The sequence below is a fragment of the Aulonocara stuartgranti genome, assembly GCF_965226115.1.
Source record: "Aulonocara stuartgranti genome assembly, chromosome: 7".
Lineage (NCBI taxonomy): Eukaryota > Metazoa > Chordata > Actinopteri > Cichliformes > Cichlidae > Aulonocara > Aulonocara stuartgranti.
Window position 1 is genome coordinate 9,420,564 of NC_138945.1, and position 17,505 is coordinate 9,438,068.

Genomic DNA, 17,505 nt, shown 5'->3' on the forward strand with positions numbered 1-17,505 from the left:
TTTGTGGTCAGTTTCAAACAGTTGTTTTTTAATTAATAATTTACATTTACTTTTAACATAATATTACATGAAAATTATCAGAAATGTTTTCACAGATGTGTGTTTAATGAATCATTTATGTTAAATCACCCATGATGCATTAGGAAATGTCTACACACTTATACATGGGCCCATTTTTAGTAGCCATCACTGCTGTGTGGACAGATCACATGGTTATAAACCAGGTGAAAATTGACTTCAAACGTTTGAGCTGTAGTGTAGATTGCAATGATAGTGTATAGTTATCTATTACAGAAGAACATATAGAAGTCTGAGGACAGGGAGACACTGTAAAAAAGTTATGAGCTGTCTTGCTGCAGAGAAAGTGGAGTCTGTCATCCTTGAAAAGCTCCCAAGATAGGCAGCTGGCAGGTTGAATGATGCTCTGCCTCTGTGGTCAAGTACAGACATAGGCCTTAAGCAACCATGAGCCACTGATAAGTGTGACAGATTAGGAAACATGCATACAGTTCATTAGTTAGACTCCTATGAACCACTAATAGGAGAAAATGAGCACGCAATAAAGTGGACTTTTTAGGGAGAGATTGCCATCAGTGTTAAAACACTCCAACTCAATTTTGATGATAGAAACAGCTAAAAAATGAGCATTTTGTTGACACTGATGACAAAATCCTGATCAGATACAGACAGACACATGCATACAACACACACTACTGCTCAAAAGTTTGTGGTCAGATTCAAACATTCTTGTCTTAATTTTAAAATTATATTTGCTATAACATAAAATTAGGCAAAGTTTATCAGAAATGTTTTCACAGATGTGTGTTAAATGAATCATTTATGTTAAATCACCCATGATGCATTAGGAAATGTCTACACACTTATACATGGGCCCATTTTTAGTAACCATCACTCCTGTGTGGACAGATCACATGGTTATAAACCAGGTGAAAATTGACTTCAAACCTTTGAGCTGTAGTGTAGATTGCAATGATAGTGTATATTTATCTATTACAGAAGAATATATAGAAGTCTGAGGACAGGGAGACACTGTAAAAAAGTTATGAGCTGTCTTGCTGCAGAGAAAGTGGAGTCTGTCATCCTTGAAAAGCTCCCAAGATAGGCAGCTGGCAGGTTGAATGATGCTCTGCCTCTGTGGTCAAGTACAGACATAGGCCTTAAGCAACCATGAGCCACTGATAAGTGTGAGAAATTAGTGCACTTAATGCAGCGGTCCCCAACCCCCGGGCCTCGGAAAGGTGCCGGTCCGTGAGTCGTTTGGTGCCGGGCCGCGAGAGTTGAGGCTCAGGTGTGAAATGTATGGTTTTCAGGGTTTTTATCGGTATTCAGCGTTATTTTGTTATCGTTTTTATCGTTAGTTCGGTGTCCCTGGGTCTTTTCAAGTGTGTCATAAATAAATCTTCTTTTTTTCCGGTACCGGTACTAGTTTTATTTTGTTGTATTTATCCGCGACACCTTAAAGGCCGGTCCGTGAAAATATTGTCGGGCATAAACCGGTCCGTGGCGCAAAAAAGGTTGAGGACCACTGACTTAATGCATGTTTCCTAATTATATACGTATGAGCCACTAATAGGAGAAAATGAGCACGCAATAAAGTGGACTTGTTAGGGAGAGATTGCCATCAGAGTTAAAACACTCCAACTCAATTTTTGATGATAGAAACAGCTAAAAAATGAGCGTTTTGTTGACACTGATGACAAAATCCTGATCAGATACAGACAGACACATGCATACAACACACACTACTGCTCAAAGGTTTGTGGTCAGATTCAAACTGTCGTCTTTTTAATTAATAATTTACATTTACTTTTAACATAATATTACATGAAAATGATCAGAAATGTTTTCACAGATGTGTGTTTAATGAATCATTTATGTTAAATCACCCATGATGCATTAGGAAATGTCTACACACTTATACATGGGCCCATTTTTAGTAACCATCACTGCTGTGTGGACAGATCACATGGTTATAAACCAGGTGAAAATTGACTTCAAACGTTTGAGCTGTAGTGTAGATTGCAATGATAGCGTATAGTTATCTATTACAGAAGAATATATAGAAGTCTGAGGACAGGGAGACACTGTAAAAAAGTTATGAGCTGTCTTGCTGCAGAGAAAGTGGAGTCTGTCATCCTTGAAAAGCTCCCAAGATAGGCAGCTGGCAGGTTGAATGATGCTCTGCCTCTGTGGTCAAGTACAGACATAGGCCTTAAGGAACCATGAGCCACTGATAAGTTTGAGAAATTAGTGCACTTAATGCAGCGGTCCCCAACCCCCGGGCCTCGGATCGGTGCCGGTCCGTGAGTCGTTTGGTGCCGGGCCGCGAGAGTTGAGGCTCAGGTGTGAAATGTATGGTTTTCAGGGTTTTTATCGGTTTTCAGCGTTATTTTGTTATCGTTTTTATCGTTAACTCGGTGTCCCTGGGTCTTTTCAAGTGTGTCATAAATAAATCTTCTTTTTTTCCGGTACCGGTACTAGTTTTATTTTGTTGTATTTATCCGCGACACCTTAAAGGCCGGTCCGTGAAAATATTTTTTGGCATAAACCGGACCGTGGTGCAAAAAAGGTTGAGGACTACTGACTTAATGCATGTTTCCTAATTATATACGTATGAGCCACTAATAGGAGAAAATGAGCACGCAATAAAGTGGACTTGTTAGGGAGAGATTGCCATCAGAGTTAAAACACTCCAACTCAATTTTGATGACAGAAACAGCTAAAAAATGAGCGTTTTGTTGAAACTGATGACAAAATCCTGATCAGATACAGACAGACACATGCATACAACACACACTACTGCTCAAAAGTTTGTGGTCAGATTCAAACATTCTTGTTTTAATTTTAAAATTATATTTGCTATAACATAAAATTAGGCAAAGTTTATCAGAAATGTTTTCACAGATGTGTGTTTAATGAATCATTTATGTTAAATCACCCATGATGCATTAGGAAATGTCTACACACTTATACATGGGCCCATTTTTAGTAGCCATCACTGCTGTGTGGACAGATCACATGGTTATAAACCAGGTGAAAATTGACTTCAAACGTTTGAGCTGTAGTGTAGATTGCAATGATAGTGTATAGTTATCTATTACAGAAGAACATATACAAGTCTGAGGACAGGGAGACACTGTAAAAAAGTTATGAGCTGTCTTGCTGCAGAGAAAGTGGAGTCTGTCATCCTTGAAAAGCTCCCAAGATAGGCAGCTGGCAGGTTGAATGATGCTCTGCCTCTGTGGTCAAGTACAGACATAGGCCTTAAGCAACCATGAGCCACTGATAAGTGTGACAGATTAGGAAACATGCATACAGTTCATTAGTTAGACTCCTATGAACCACTAATAGGAGAAAATGAGCACGCAATAAAGTGGACTTTTTAGGGAGAGATTGCCATCAGTGTTAAAACACTCCAACTCAATTTTAATGACAGAAACAGCTAAAAAATGAGCATTTTGTTGACACTGATGACAAAATCCTGATCAGATAATGACAGACACATGCATACAACACACACTACTGCTCAAAGGTTTGTGGTCAGATTCAAACTGTCGTCTTTTTAATTAATAATTTACATTTACTTTTAACATAATATTACATGAAAATGATCAGAAATGTTTTCACAGATGTGTGTTTAATGAATCATTTATGTTAAATCACCCATGATGCATTAGGAAATGTCTACACACTTATACATGGGCCCATTTTTAGTAACCATCACTGCTGTGTGGACAGATCACATGGTTATAAACCAGGTGAAAATTGACTTCAAACGTTTGAGCTGTAGTGTAGATTGCAATGATAGCGTATAGTTATCTATTACAGAAGAATATATAGAAGTCTGAGGACAGGGAGACACTGTAAAAAAGTTATGAGCTGTCTTGCTGCAGAGAAAGTGGAGTCTGTCATCCTTGAAAAGCTCCCAAGATAGGCAGCTGGCAGGTTGAATGATGCTCTGCCTCTGTGGTCAAGTACAGACATAGGCCTTAAGGAACCATGAGCCACTGATAAGTTTGAGAAATTAGTGCACTTAATGCAGCGGTCCCCAACCCCCGGGCCTCGGATCGGTGCCGGTCCGTGAGTCGTTTGGTGCCGGGCCGCGAGAGTTGAGGCTCAGGTGTGAAATGTATGGTTTTCAGGGTTTTTATCGGTTTTCAGCGTTATTTTGTTATCGTTTTTATCGTTAACTCGGTGTCCCTGGGTCTTTTCAAGTGTGTCATAAATAAATCTTCTTTTTTTCCGGTACCGGTACTAGTTTTATTTTGTTGTATTTATCCGCGACACCTTAAAGGCCGGTCCGTGAAAATATTTTTTGGCATAAACCGGACCGTGGTGCAAAAAAGGTTGAGGACTACTGACTTAATGCATGTTTCCTAATTATATACGTATGAGCCACTAATAGGAGAAAATGAGCACGCAATAAAGTGGACTTGTTAGGGAGAGATTGCCATCAGAGTTAAAACACTCCAACTCAATTTTGATGACAGAAACAGCTAAAAAATGAGCGTTTTGTTGAAACTGATGACAAAATCCTGATCAGATACAGACAGACACATGCATACAACACACACTACTGCTCAAAAGTTTGTGGTCAGATTCAAACATTCTTGTTTTAATTTTAAAATTATATTTGCTATAACATAAAATTAGGCAAAGTTTATCAGAAATGTTTTCACAGATGTGTGTTTAATGAATCATTTATGTTAAATCACCCATGATGCATTAGGAAATGTCTACACACTTATACATGGGCCCATTTTTAGTAGCCATCACTGCTGTGTGGACAGATCACATGGTTATAAACCAGGTGAAAATTGACTTCAAACCTTTGAGCTGTAGTGTAGATTGCAATGATAGTGTATAGTTATCTATTACAGAAGAACATATACAAGTCTGAGGACAGGGAGACACTGTAAAAAAGTTATGAGCTGTCTTGCTGCAGAGAAAGTGGAGTCTGTCATCCTTGAAAAGCTCCCAAGATAGGCAGCTGGCAGGTTGAATGATGCTCTGCCTCTGTGGTCAAGTACAGACATAGGCCTTAAGCAACCATGAGCCACTGATAAGTGTGACAGATTAGGAAACATGCATACAGTTCATTAGTTAGACTCCTATGAACCACTAATAGGAGAAAATGAGCACGCAATAAAGTGGACTTTTTAGGGAGAGATTGCCATCAGTGTTAAAACACTCCAACTCAATTTTAATGACAGAAACAGCTAAAAAATGAGCATTTTGTTGACACTGATGACAAAATCCTGATCAGATAATGACAGACACATGCATACAACACACACTACTGCTCAAAGGTTTGTGGTCAGATTCAAACTGTCGTCTTTTTAATTAATAATTTACATTTACTTTTAACATAATATTACATGAAAATGATCAGAAATGTTTTCAAAGATGTGTGTTTAATGAATCATTTATGTTAAATCACCCATGATGCATTAGGAAATGTCTACACACATATACATGGGCCCATTTTTAGTAACCATCACTGCTGTGTGGACAGATCACATGGTTATAAACCAGGTGAAAATTGACTTCAAACCTTTGAGCTGTAGTGTAGATTGCAATGATAGTGTATAGTTATCTATTACAGAAGAATATATAGAAGTCTGAGGACAGGGAGACACTGTAAAAAAGTTATGAGCTGTCTTGCTGCAGAGAAAGTGGAGTCTGTCATCCTTGAAAAGCTCCCAAGATAGGCAGCTGGCAGGTTGAATGATGCTCTGCCTCTGTGGTCAAGTACAGACATAGGCCTTAAGCAACCATGAGCCACTGATAAGTGTGACAGATTAGGAAACATGCATACAGTTCATTAGTTAGACTCCTATGAACCACTAATAGGAGAAAATGAGCACGCAATAAAGTGGACTTGTTAGGGAGAGATTGCCATCAGAGTTAAAACACTCCAACTCAATTTTTGATGACAGAAACAGCTAAAAAATGAGCGTTTTGTTGACACTGATGACAAAATCCTGATCAGATACAGACAGACACATGCATACAACACACACTACTGCTCAAAGGTTTGTGGTCAGATTCAAACTGTCGTCTTTTTAATTAATAATTTACATTTACTTTTAACATAATATTACATGAAAATGATCAGAAATGTTTTCACAGATGTGTGTTAAATGAATCATTTATGTTAAATCACCCATGATGCATTAGGAAATGTCAACACACTTATACGTGCGCCAAATTTTAGAAACAATCACTCCTGTGTTGACAGATCACATGGTTATAAACCAGGTGAAAACTGACTTCAAACGTTTGAGCTGTAGTGTAGATTGCAATGATAGTGTATAGTTATCTATTACAGAAGAACATATAGAAGTATGAGGACATGGAGACACTGTAAAAAAGTTATGAGCTGTCTTGCTGCAGAGAAAGTGGAGTCTGTCATCCTTGAAAAGCTCCCAAGATAGGCAGCTGGCAGGTTGAATGATGCTCTGCCTCTGTGGTCAAGTACAGACATAGGCCTTAAGCACCCATGAGCCACTGATAAGTGTGAGAAATTAGTGCACTTAATGCAGCGGTCCCCAACCCCCGGGCCTCGGATCGGTGCCGGTCCGTGAGTCGTTTGGTGCCGGGCCGCGAGAGTTGAGGCTCAGGTGTGAAATGTATGGTTTTCAGGGTTTTTATCGGTATTCAGCGTTATTTTGTTATCGTTTTTATCGTTAACTCGGTGTCCCTGGGTCTTTTCAAGTGTGTCATAAATAAATCTTCTTTTTTTCGGTACCGGTACTAGTTTTATTTTGTTGTATTTATCCGCGACACCTTAAAGGCCGGTCCGTGAAAATATTGTCGGGCATAAACCGGTCCGTGGCGCAAAAAAGGTTGAGGACTACTGACTTAATGCATGTTTCCTAATTATATACGTATGAGCCACTAATAGGAGAAAATGAGCACGCAATAAAGTGGACTTGTTAGGGAGAGATTGCCATCAGAGTTAAAACACTCCAACTCAATTTTGATGACAGAAACAGCTAAAAAATGAGCGTTTTGTTGACACTGATGACAAAATCCTGATCAGATACAGACAGACACATGCATACAACACACACTACTGCTCAAAAGTTTGTGGTCAGATTCAAACATTCTTGTCTTAATTTTAAAATTATATTTGCTATAACATAAAATTAGGCAAAGTTTATCAGAAATGTTTTCACAGATGTGTGTTTAATGAATCATTTATGTTAAATCACCCATGATGCATTAGGAAATGTCTACACACTTATACATGGGCCCATTTTTAGTAGCCATCACTGCTGTGTGGACAGATCACATGGTTATAAACCAGGTGAAAATTGACTTCAAACCTTTGAGCTGTAGTGTAGATTGCAATGATAGTGTATAGTTATCTATTACAGAAGAATATATAGAAGTCTGAGGACAGGGAGACACTGTAAAAAAGTTATGAGCTGTCTTGCTGCAGAGAAAGTGGAGTCTGTCATCCTTGAAAAGCTCCCAAGATAGGCAGCTGGCAGGTTGAATGATGCTCTGCCTCTGTGGTCAAGTACAGACATAGGCCTTAAGCAACCATGAGCCACTGATAAGTGTGAGAAATTAGTGCACTTAATGCAGCGGTCCCCAACCCCCGGGCCTCGGAAAGGTGCCGGTCCGCGAGAGTGGAGGCTCAGTTGTGAAATGTATGGTTTTCAGGGTTTTTATCGGTATTCAGAGTTATTTTGTTATCGTTTTTATCGTTAACTCGGTGTCCCTGGGTCTTTTCAAGTGTGTCATAAATAAATCTTCTTTTTTTCCGGTACCGGTACTAGTTTTATTTTGTTGTATTTATCCGCGACACCTTAAAGGCCGGTCCATGAAAATATTGTCGGGCATAAACCGGTCCGTGGCGCAAAAAAGGTTGAGGACCACTGACTTAATGCATGTTTCCTAATTATATACGTATGAGCCACTAATAGGAGAAAATGAGCACGCAATAAAGTGGACTTGTTAGGGAGAGATTGCCACCAGAGTTAAAACACTCCAACTCAATTTTGATGATAGAACCAGCTAAAAAATGAGCGTTTTGTTGACACTGATGACAAAATCCTGATCAGATACAGACAGACACATGCATACAACACACACTACTGCTCAAAAGTTTGTGGTCAGATTCAAACATTCTTGTCTTAATTTTAAAATTATATTTGCTATAACATAAAATTAGGCAAAGTTTATCAGAAATGTTTTCACAGATGTGTGTTTAATGAATCATTTATGTTAAATCACCCATGATGCATTAGGAAATGTCTACACACTTATACATGGGCCCATTTTTAGTAACCATCACTGCTGTGTGGACAGATCACATGGTTATAAACCAGGTGAAAATTGACTTCAAACGTTTGAGCTGTAGTGTACATTGCAATGATAGTGTATAGTTATCTATTACAGAAGAACATATACAAGTCTGAGGACAGGGAGACACTGTAAAAAAGTTATGAGCTGTCTTGCTGCAGAGAAAGTGGAGTCTGTCATCCTTGAAAAGCTCCCAAGATAGGCAGCTGGCAGGTTGAATGATGCTCTGCCTCTGTGGTCAAGTACAGACATAGGCCTTAAGCAACCATGAGCCACTGATAAGTGTGACAGATTAGGAAACATGCATACAGTTCATTAGTTAGACTCCTATGAACCACTAATAGGAGAAAATGAGCACGCAATAAAGTGGACTTTTTAGGGAGAGATTGCCATCAGTGTTAAAACACTCCAACTCAATTTTGATGACAGAAACAGCTAAAAAATGAGCATTTTGTTGACACTGATGACAAAATCCTGATCAGATAATGACAGACACATGCATACAACACACACTACTGCTCAAAGGTTTGTGGTCAGATTCAAACTGTCGTCTTTTTAATTAATAATTTACATTTACTTTTAACATAATATTACATGAAAATGATCAGAAATGTTTTCAAAGATGTGTGTTTAATGAATCATTTATGTTAAATCACCCATGATGCATTAGGAAATGTCTACACACATATACATGGGCCCATTTTTAGTAACCATCACTGCTGTGTGGACAGATCACATGGTTATAAACCAGGTGAAAATTGACTTCAAACCTTTGAGCTGTAGTGTAGATTGCAATGATAGTGTATAGTTATCTATTACAGAAGAATATATAGAAGTCTGAGGACAGGGAGACACTGTAAAAAAGTTATGAGCTGTCTTGCTGCAGAGAAAGTGGAGTCTGTCATCCTTGAAAAGCTCCCAAGATAGGCAGCTGGCAGGTTGAATGATGCTCTGCCTCTGTGGTCAAGTACAGACATAGGCCTTAAGCAACCATGAGCCACTGATAAGTGTGACAGATTAGGAAACATGCATACAGTTCATTAGTTAGACTCCTATGAACCACTAATAGGAGAAAATGAGCACGCAATAAAGTGGACTTGTTAGGGAGAGATTGCCATCAGAGTTAAAACACTCCAACTCAATTTTTGATGACAGAAACAGCTAAAAAATTAGCGTTTTGTTGACACTGATGACAAAATCCTGATCAGATACAGACAGACACATGCATACAACACACACTACTGCTCAAAGGTTTGTGGTCAGATTCAAACTGTCGTCTTTTTAATTAATAATTTACATTTACTTTTAACATAATATTACATGAAAATGATCAGAAATGTTTTCACAGATGTGTGTTAAATGAATCATTTATGTTAAATCACCCATGATGCATTAGGAAATGTCAACACACTTATACGTGCGCCAAATTTTAGAAACAATCACTCCTGTGTTGACAGATCACATGGTTATAAACCAGGTGAAAACTGACTTCAAACGTTTGAGCTGTAGTGTAGATTGCAATGATAGTGTATAGTTATCTATTACAGAAGAACATATAGAAGTATGAGGACATGGAGACACTGTAAAAAAGTTATGAGCTGTCTTGCTGCAGAGAAAGTGGAGTCTGTCATCCTTGAAAAGCTCCCAAGATAGGCAGCTGGCAGGTTGAATGATGCTCTGCCTCTGTGGTCAAGTACAGACATAGGCCTTAAGCACCCATGAGCCACTGATAAGTGTGAGAAATTAGTGCACTTAATGCAGCGGTCCCCAACCCCCGGGCCTCGGATCGGTGCCGGTCCGTGAGTCGTTTGGTGCCGGGCCGCGAGAGTTGAGGCTCAGGTGTGAAATGTATGGTTTTCAGGGTTTTTATCGGTATTCAGCGTTATTTTGTTATCGTTTTTATCGTTAACTCGGTGTCCCTGGGTCTTTTCAAGTGTGTCATAAATAAATCTTCTTTTTTTCCGGTACCGGTACTAGTTTTATTTTGTTGTATTTATCCGCGACACCTTAAAGGCCGGTCCGTGAAAATATTGTCGGGCATAAACCGGTCCGTGGCGCAAAAAAGGTTGAGGACTACTGACTTAATGCATGTTTCCTAATTATATACGTATGAGCCACTAATAGGAGAAAATGAGCACGCAATAAAGTGGACTTGTTAGGGAGAGATTGCCATCAGAGTTAAAACACTCCAACTCAATTTTGATGACAGAAACAGCTAAAAAATGAGCGTTTTGTTGAAACTGATGACAAAATCCTGATCAGATACAGACAGACACATGCATACAACACACACTACTGCTCAAAAGTTTGTGGTCAGATTCAAACATTCTTGTCTTAATTTTAAAATTATATTTGCTATAACATAAAATTAGGCAAAGTTTATCAGAAATGTTTTCACAGATGTGTGTTTAATGAATCATTTATGTTAAATCACCCATGATGCATTAGGAAATGTCTAAACACTTATACATGGGCCCATTTTTAGTAGCCATCACTCCTGTGTGGACAGATCACATGGTTATAAACCAGCTGAAAACTGACTTCAAACGTTTGAGCTGTAGTGTAGATTGCAATGATAGTGTATAGTTATCTATTACAGAAGAATATATAGAAGTATGAGGACAGGGAGACACTGTAAAAAAGTTATGAGCTGTCTTGCTGCAGAGAAAGTGGAGTCTGTCATCCTTGAAAAGCTCCCAAGATAGGCAGCTGGCAGGTTGAATGATGCTCTGCCTCTGTGGTCAAGTACAGACATAGGCCTTAAGCAACCATGAGCCACTGATAAGTGTGACAGATTAGGAAACATGCATACAGTTCATTAGTTAGACTCCTATGAACCACTAATAGGAGAAAATGAGCACGCAATAAAGTGGACTTGTTAGGGAGAGATTGCCATCAGAGTTAAAACACTCCAACTCAATTTTGATGACAGAAACAGCTAAAAAAATGAGCGTTTTGTTGACACTGATGACAAAATCCTGATCAGATACAGACAGACACATGCATACAACACACACTACTGCTCAAAAGTTTGTGGTCAGATTCAAACATTCTTGTTTTAATTTTAAAATTATATTTGCTATAACATAAAATTAGGCAAAGTTTATCAGAAATGTTTTCACAGATGTGTGTTAAATGAATCATTTATGTTAAATCACCCATGATGCATTAGGAAATGTCTACACACTTATACATGGGCCCATTTTTAGTAACCATCACTGCTGTGTGGACAGATCACATGGTTATAAACCAGGTGAAAATTGACTTCAAACCTTTGAGCTGTAGTGTAGATTGCAATGATAGTGTATATTTATCTATTACAGAAGAATATATAGAAGTCTGAGGACAGGGAGACACTGTAAAAAAGTTATGAGCTGTCTTGCTGCAGAGAAAGTGGAGTCTGTCATCCTTGAAAAGCTCCCAAGATAGGCAGCTGGCAGGTTGAATGATGCTCTGCCTCTGTGGTCAAGTACAGACATAGGCCTTAAGCAACCATGAGCCACTGATAAGTGTGAGAAATTAGTGCACTTAATGCAGCGGTCCCCAACCCCCGGGCCTCGGAAAGGTGCCGGTCCGTGAGTCGTTTGGTGCCGGGCCGCGAGAGTTGAGGCTCAGGTGTGAAATGTATGGTTTTCAGGGTTTTTATCGGTAATCAGAGTTATTTTGTTATCGTTTTTATCGTTAACTCGGTGTCCCTGGGTCTTTTCAAGTGTGTCATAAATAAATCTTCTTTTTTTCCGGTACCGGTACTAGTTTTATTTTGTTGTATTTATCCGCGACACCTTAAAGGCCGGTCCGTGAAAATATTGTCGGGCATAAACCGGTCCGTGGCGCAAAAAAGGTTGAGGACCACTGACTTAATGCATGTTTCCTAATTATATACGTATGAGCCACTAATAGGAGAAAATGAGCACGCAATAAAGTGGACTTGTTAGGGAGAGATTGCCATCAGAGTTAAAACACTCCAACTCAATTTTTGATGATAGAACCAGCTAAAAAATGAGCGTTTTGTTGACACTGATGACAAAATCCTGATCAGATACAGACAGACACATGCATACAGCACACACTGCTGCTCAAAGGTTTGTGGTCAGATTCAAACTGTCGTCTTTTTAATTAATAATTTACATTTACTTTTAACATAATATTACATGAAAATGATCAGAAATGTTTTCACAGATGTGTGTTTTATGAATCATTTATGTTAAATCACCCATGATGCATTAGGAAATGTCTACACACTTATACATGGGCCCATTTTTAGTAGCCATCACTGCTGTGTGGACAGATCACATGGTTATAAACAGGTGAAAATTGACTTCAAACTTTTGAGCTGTAGTGTAGATTGCAATGATAGTGTATAGTTATCTATTACAGAAGAATATATAGAAGTCTGAGGACAGGGAGACACTGTAAAAAAGTTATGAGCTGTCTTGCTGCAGAGAAAGTGGAGTCTGTCATCCTTGAAAAGCTCCCAAGATAGGCAGCTGGCAGGTTGAATGATGCTCTGCCTCTGTGGTCAAGTACAGACATAGGCCTTAAGCAACCATGAGCCACTGATAAGTGTGACAGATTAGGAAACATGCATACAGTTCATTAGTTAGACTCCTATGAGCCACTAATAGGAGAAAATGAGCACGTAATAAAGTGGACTTGTTAGGGAGAGATTGCCATCAGAGTTAAAACACTCCAACTCAATTTTGATGATAGAAACAGCTAAAAAATGAGCGTTTTGTTGACACTGATGACAAAATCCTGATCAGATACAGACAGACACATGCATACAACACACACTACTGCTCAAAGGTTTGTGGTCAGATTCAAACTGTCGTCTTTTTAATTAATAATTTACATTTACTTTTAACATAATATTACATGAAAATGATCAGAAATGTTTTCACAGATGTGTGTTTAATGAATCATTTATGTTAAATCACCCATGATGCATTAGGAAATGTCTACACACATATACATGGGCCCATTTTTAGTAACCATCACTCCTGTGTGGACAGATCACATGGTTATAAACCAGGTGAAAACTGACTTCAAACCTTTGAGCTGTAGTGTAGATTGCAATGATAGCGTATAGTTATCTATTACAGAAGAATATATAGAAGTCTGAGGACAGGGAGACACTGTAAAAAAGTTATGAGCTGTCTTGCTGCAGAGAAAGTGGAGTCTGTCATCCTTGAAAAGCTCCCAAGATAGGCAGCTGGCAGGTTGAATGATGCTCTGCCTCTGTGGTCAAGTACAGACATAGGCCTTAAGCAACCATGAGCCACTGATAAGTGTGAGAAATTAGTGCACTTAATGCAGCGGTCCCCAACCCCCGGGCCTCAGAAAGGTGCCGGTCCGTGAGTCGTTTGGTGCCGGGCCGCGAGAGTTGAGGCTCAGGTGTGAAATGTATGGTTTTCAGGGTTTTTATCGGTATTCAGCGTTATTTTGTTATCGTTTTTATCGTTAACTCGGTGTCCCTGGGTCTTTTCAAGTGTGTCATAAATAAATCTTCTTTTTTTCCGGTACCGGTACTAGTTTTATTTTGTTGTATTTATCCGCGACACCTTAAAGGCCGGTCCGTGAAAATATTGTCGGGCATAAACCGGTCCGTGGCGCAAAAAAGGTTGAGGACCACTGACTTAATGCATGTTTCCTAATTATATACGTATGAGCCACTAATAGGAGAAAATGAGCACGCAATAAAGTGGACTTGTTAGGGAGAGATTGCCATCAGAGTTAAAACACTCCAACTCAATTTTGATGACAGAAACAGCTAAAAAATGAGCGTTTTGTTGAAACTGATGACAAAATCCTGATCAGATACAGACAGACACATGCATACAACACACACTACTGCTCAAAAGTTTGTGGTCAGATTCAAACATTCTTGTCTTAATTTTAAAATTATATTTGCTATAACATAAAATTAGGCAAAGTTTATCAGAAATGTTTTCACAGATGTGTGTTAAATGAATCATTTATGTTAAATCACCCATGATGCATTAGGAAATGTCTACACACATATACATGGGCCCATTTTTAGTAACCATCACTGCTGTGTGGACAGATCACATGGTTATAAACCAGGTGAAAACTGATTTCAAACCTTTGAGCTGTAGTGTAGATTGACTGCAATGATAGTGTATAGTTATCTATTACAGAAGAACATATAGAAGTATGAGGACAGGGAGACACTGTAAAAAAGTTATGAGCTGTCTTGCTGCAGAGAAAGTGGAGTCTGTCATCCTTGAAAAGCTCCCAAGATAGGCAGCTGGCAGGTTGAATGATGCTCTGCCTCTGTGGTCAAGTACAGACATAGGCCTTAAGCAACCATGAGCCACTGATAAGTGTGAGAAATTAGTGCACTTAATGCAGCGGTCCCCAACCCCCGGGCCTCGGAAAGGTGCCGGTCCGTGAGTCGTTTGGTGCCGGGCCGCGAGAGTTGAGGCTCAGGTGTGAAATGTATGGTTTTCAGGGTTTTTATCGGTTTTCAGCGTTATTTTGTTATCGTTTTTATCGTTAACTCGGTGTCCCTGGGTCTTTTCAAGTGTGTCATAAATAAATCTTCTTTTTTTCGGTACCGGTACTAGTTTTATTTTGTTGTATTTATCCGCGACACCTTAAAGGCCGGTCCGTGAAAATATTGTTGGGCATAAACCGGTCCGTGGCGCAAAAAAGGTTGAGGACCACTGACTTAATGCATGTTTCCTAATTATATATGTATGAGCAACTAATAGGAGAAAATGAGCACGCAATAAAATGGACTTGTTAGGGAGAGATTGCCACCAGAGTTAAAACACTCCAACTCAATTTTGATGATAGAAACAGCTAAAAAATGAGCGTCTTGTTGAAACTGATGACAAAATCCTGATCAGATACAGACAGACACATGCATACAACACACACTACTGCTCAAAAGTTTGTGGTCAGTTTCAAACAGTTGTCTTTTAATTAATAATTTACATTTACTTTTAACATAATATTACATGAAAATGATCATAAATGTTTTCACAGATGTTTGTTTAATTAATCATTGAAGTTAAATCACCCATGATGCATTAGGAAATGTCAACACACTTATACGTGCGCCAAATTTTAGAAACAATCACTCCTGTGTGGACTGATCACATGGTTATAAACCAGGTGAAAATTGACTTCAAACTTTTGAGCTGTAGTGTAGATTGACTGCAATGATAGTGTATAGTTATCTATTACAGAAGAACATATAGAAGTCTGAGGACAGGGAGACACTGTAAAAAAGTTATGAGCTGTCTTGCTGCAGAGAAAGTGGAGTCTGTCATCCTTGAAAAGCTCCCAAGATAGGCAGCTGGCAGGTTGAATGATGCTCTGCCTCTGTGGTCAAGTACAGACATAGGCCTTAAGCAACCATGAGCCACTGATAAGTGTGAGAAATTAGTGCACTTAATGCAGCGGTCCCCAACCCCCGGGCCTCGGACCGGTACCGGTCCGTGAGTCGTTTGGTACCGGGCCGCGAGAGTTGAGGCTCAGTTGTGAAATGTATGGTTTTCAGGGTTTTTATCGGTTTTCAGCGTTATTTTGTTATCATTTTTACCGTTAACTCGGTGTCCCTGGGTCTTTTCAAGTGTGTCATAAATAAATCTTCTTTTTTTCCGGTACCGGTACTAGTTTTATTTTGTTGTATTTATCCGCGACACCTTAAAGGCCGGTCCGTGAAAATATTGTCGGGCATAAACCGGTCCGTGGCGCAAAAAAGGTTGAGGACTACTGACTTAATGCATGTTTCCTAATTATATACGTATGAGCCACTAATAGGAGAAAATGAGCACGCAATAAAGTGGACTTGTTAGGGAGAGATTGCCACCAGAGTTAAAACACTCCAACTCAATTTTGATGATAGAAACAGCTAAAAAATGAGCGTTTTGTTGAAACTGATGACAAAATCCTGATCAGATACAGACAGACACATGCATACAACACACACTACTGCTCAAAAGTTTGTGGTCAGATTCAAACATTCTTGTCTTAATTTTAAAATTATATTTGCTATAACATAAAATTAGGCAAAGTTTATCAGAAATGTTTTCACAGATGTGTGTTTAATGAATCATTTATGTTAAATCACCCATGATGCATTAGGAAATGTCTACACACTTATACATGGGCCCATTTTTAGTAGCCATCACTGCTGTGTGGACAGATCACATGGTTATAAACCAGGTGAAAATTGACTTCAAACCTTTGAGCTGTAGTGTAGATTGCAATGATAGTGTATAGTTATCTATTACAGAAGAATATATAGAAGTCTGAGGACAGGGAGACACTGTAAAAAAGTTATGAGCTGTCTTGCTGCAGAGAAAGTGGAGTCTGTCATCCTTGAAAAGCTCCCAAGATAGGCAGCTGGCAGGTTGAATGATGCTCTGCCTCTGTGGTCAAGTACAGACATAGGCCTTAAGCAACCATGAGCCACTGATAAGTGTGAGAAATTAGTGCACTTAATGCAGCGGTCCCCAACCCCCGGGCCTCGGAAAGGTGCCGGTCCGCGAGAGTTGAGGCTCAGGTGTGAAATGTATGGTTTTCAGGGTTTTTATCGGTATTCAGCGTTATTTTGTTATCGTTTTTATCGTTAACTCGGTGTCCCTGGGTCTGTTCAAGTGTGTCATAAATAAATCTTCTTTTTTTCCGGTACCGGTACTAGTTTTATTTTGTTGTATTTATCCGCGACACCTTAAAGGCCGGTCCGTGAAAATATTGTCGGGCATAAACCGGTCCGTGGCGCAAAAAAGGTTGAGGACCACTGACTTAATGCATGTTTCCTAATTATATACGTATGAGCCACTAATAGGAGAAAATGAGCACGCAATAAAGTGGACTTGTTAGGGAGAGATTGCCATCAGAGTTAAAACACTCCAACTCAATTTTGATGATAGAACCAGCTAAAAAATGAGCGTTTTGTTGACACTGATGACAAAATCCTGATCAGATACAGACAGACACATGCATACAACACACACTACTGCTCAAAAGTTTGTGGTCAGATTCAGACATTCTTGTTTTAATTTTAAAATTATATTTGCTATAACATAAAATTAGGCAAAGTTTATCAGAAATGTTTTCACAGATGTGTGTTTAATGAATCATTTATGTTAAATCACCCATGATGCATTAGGAAATGTCTACACACTTATACAT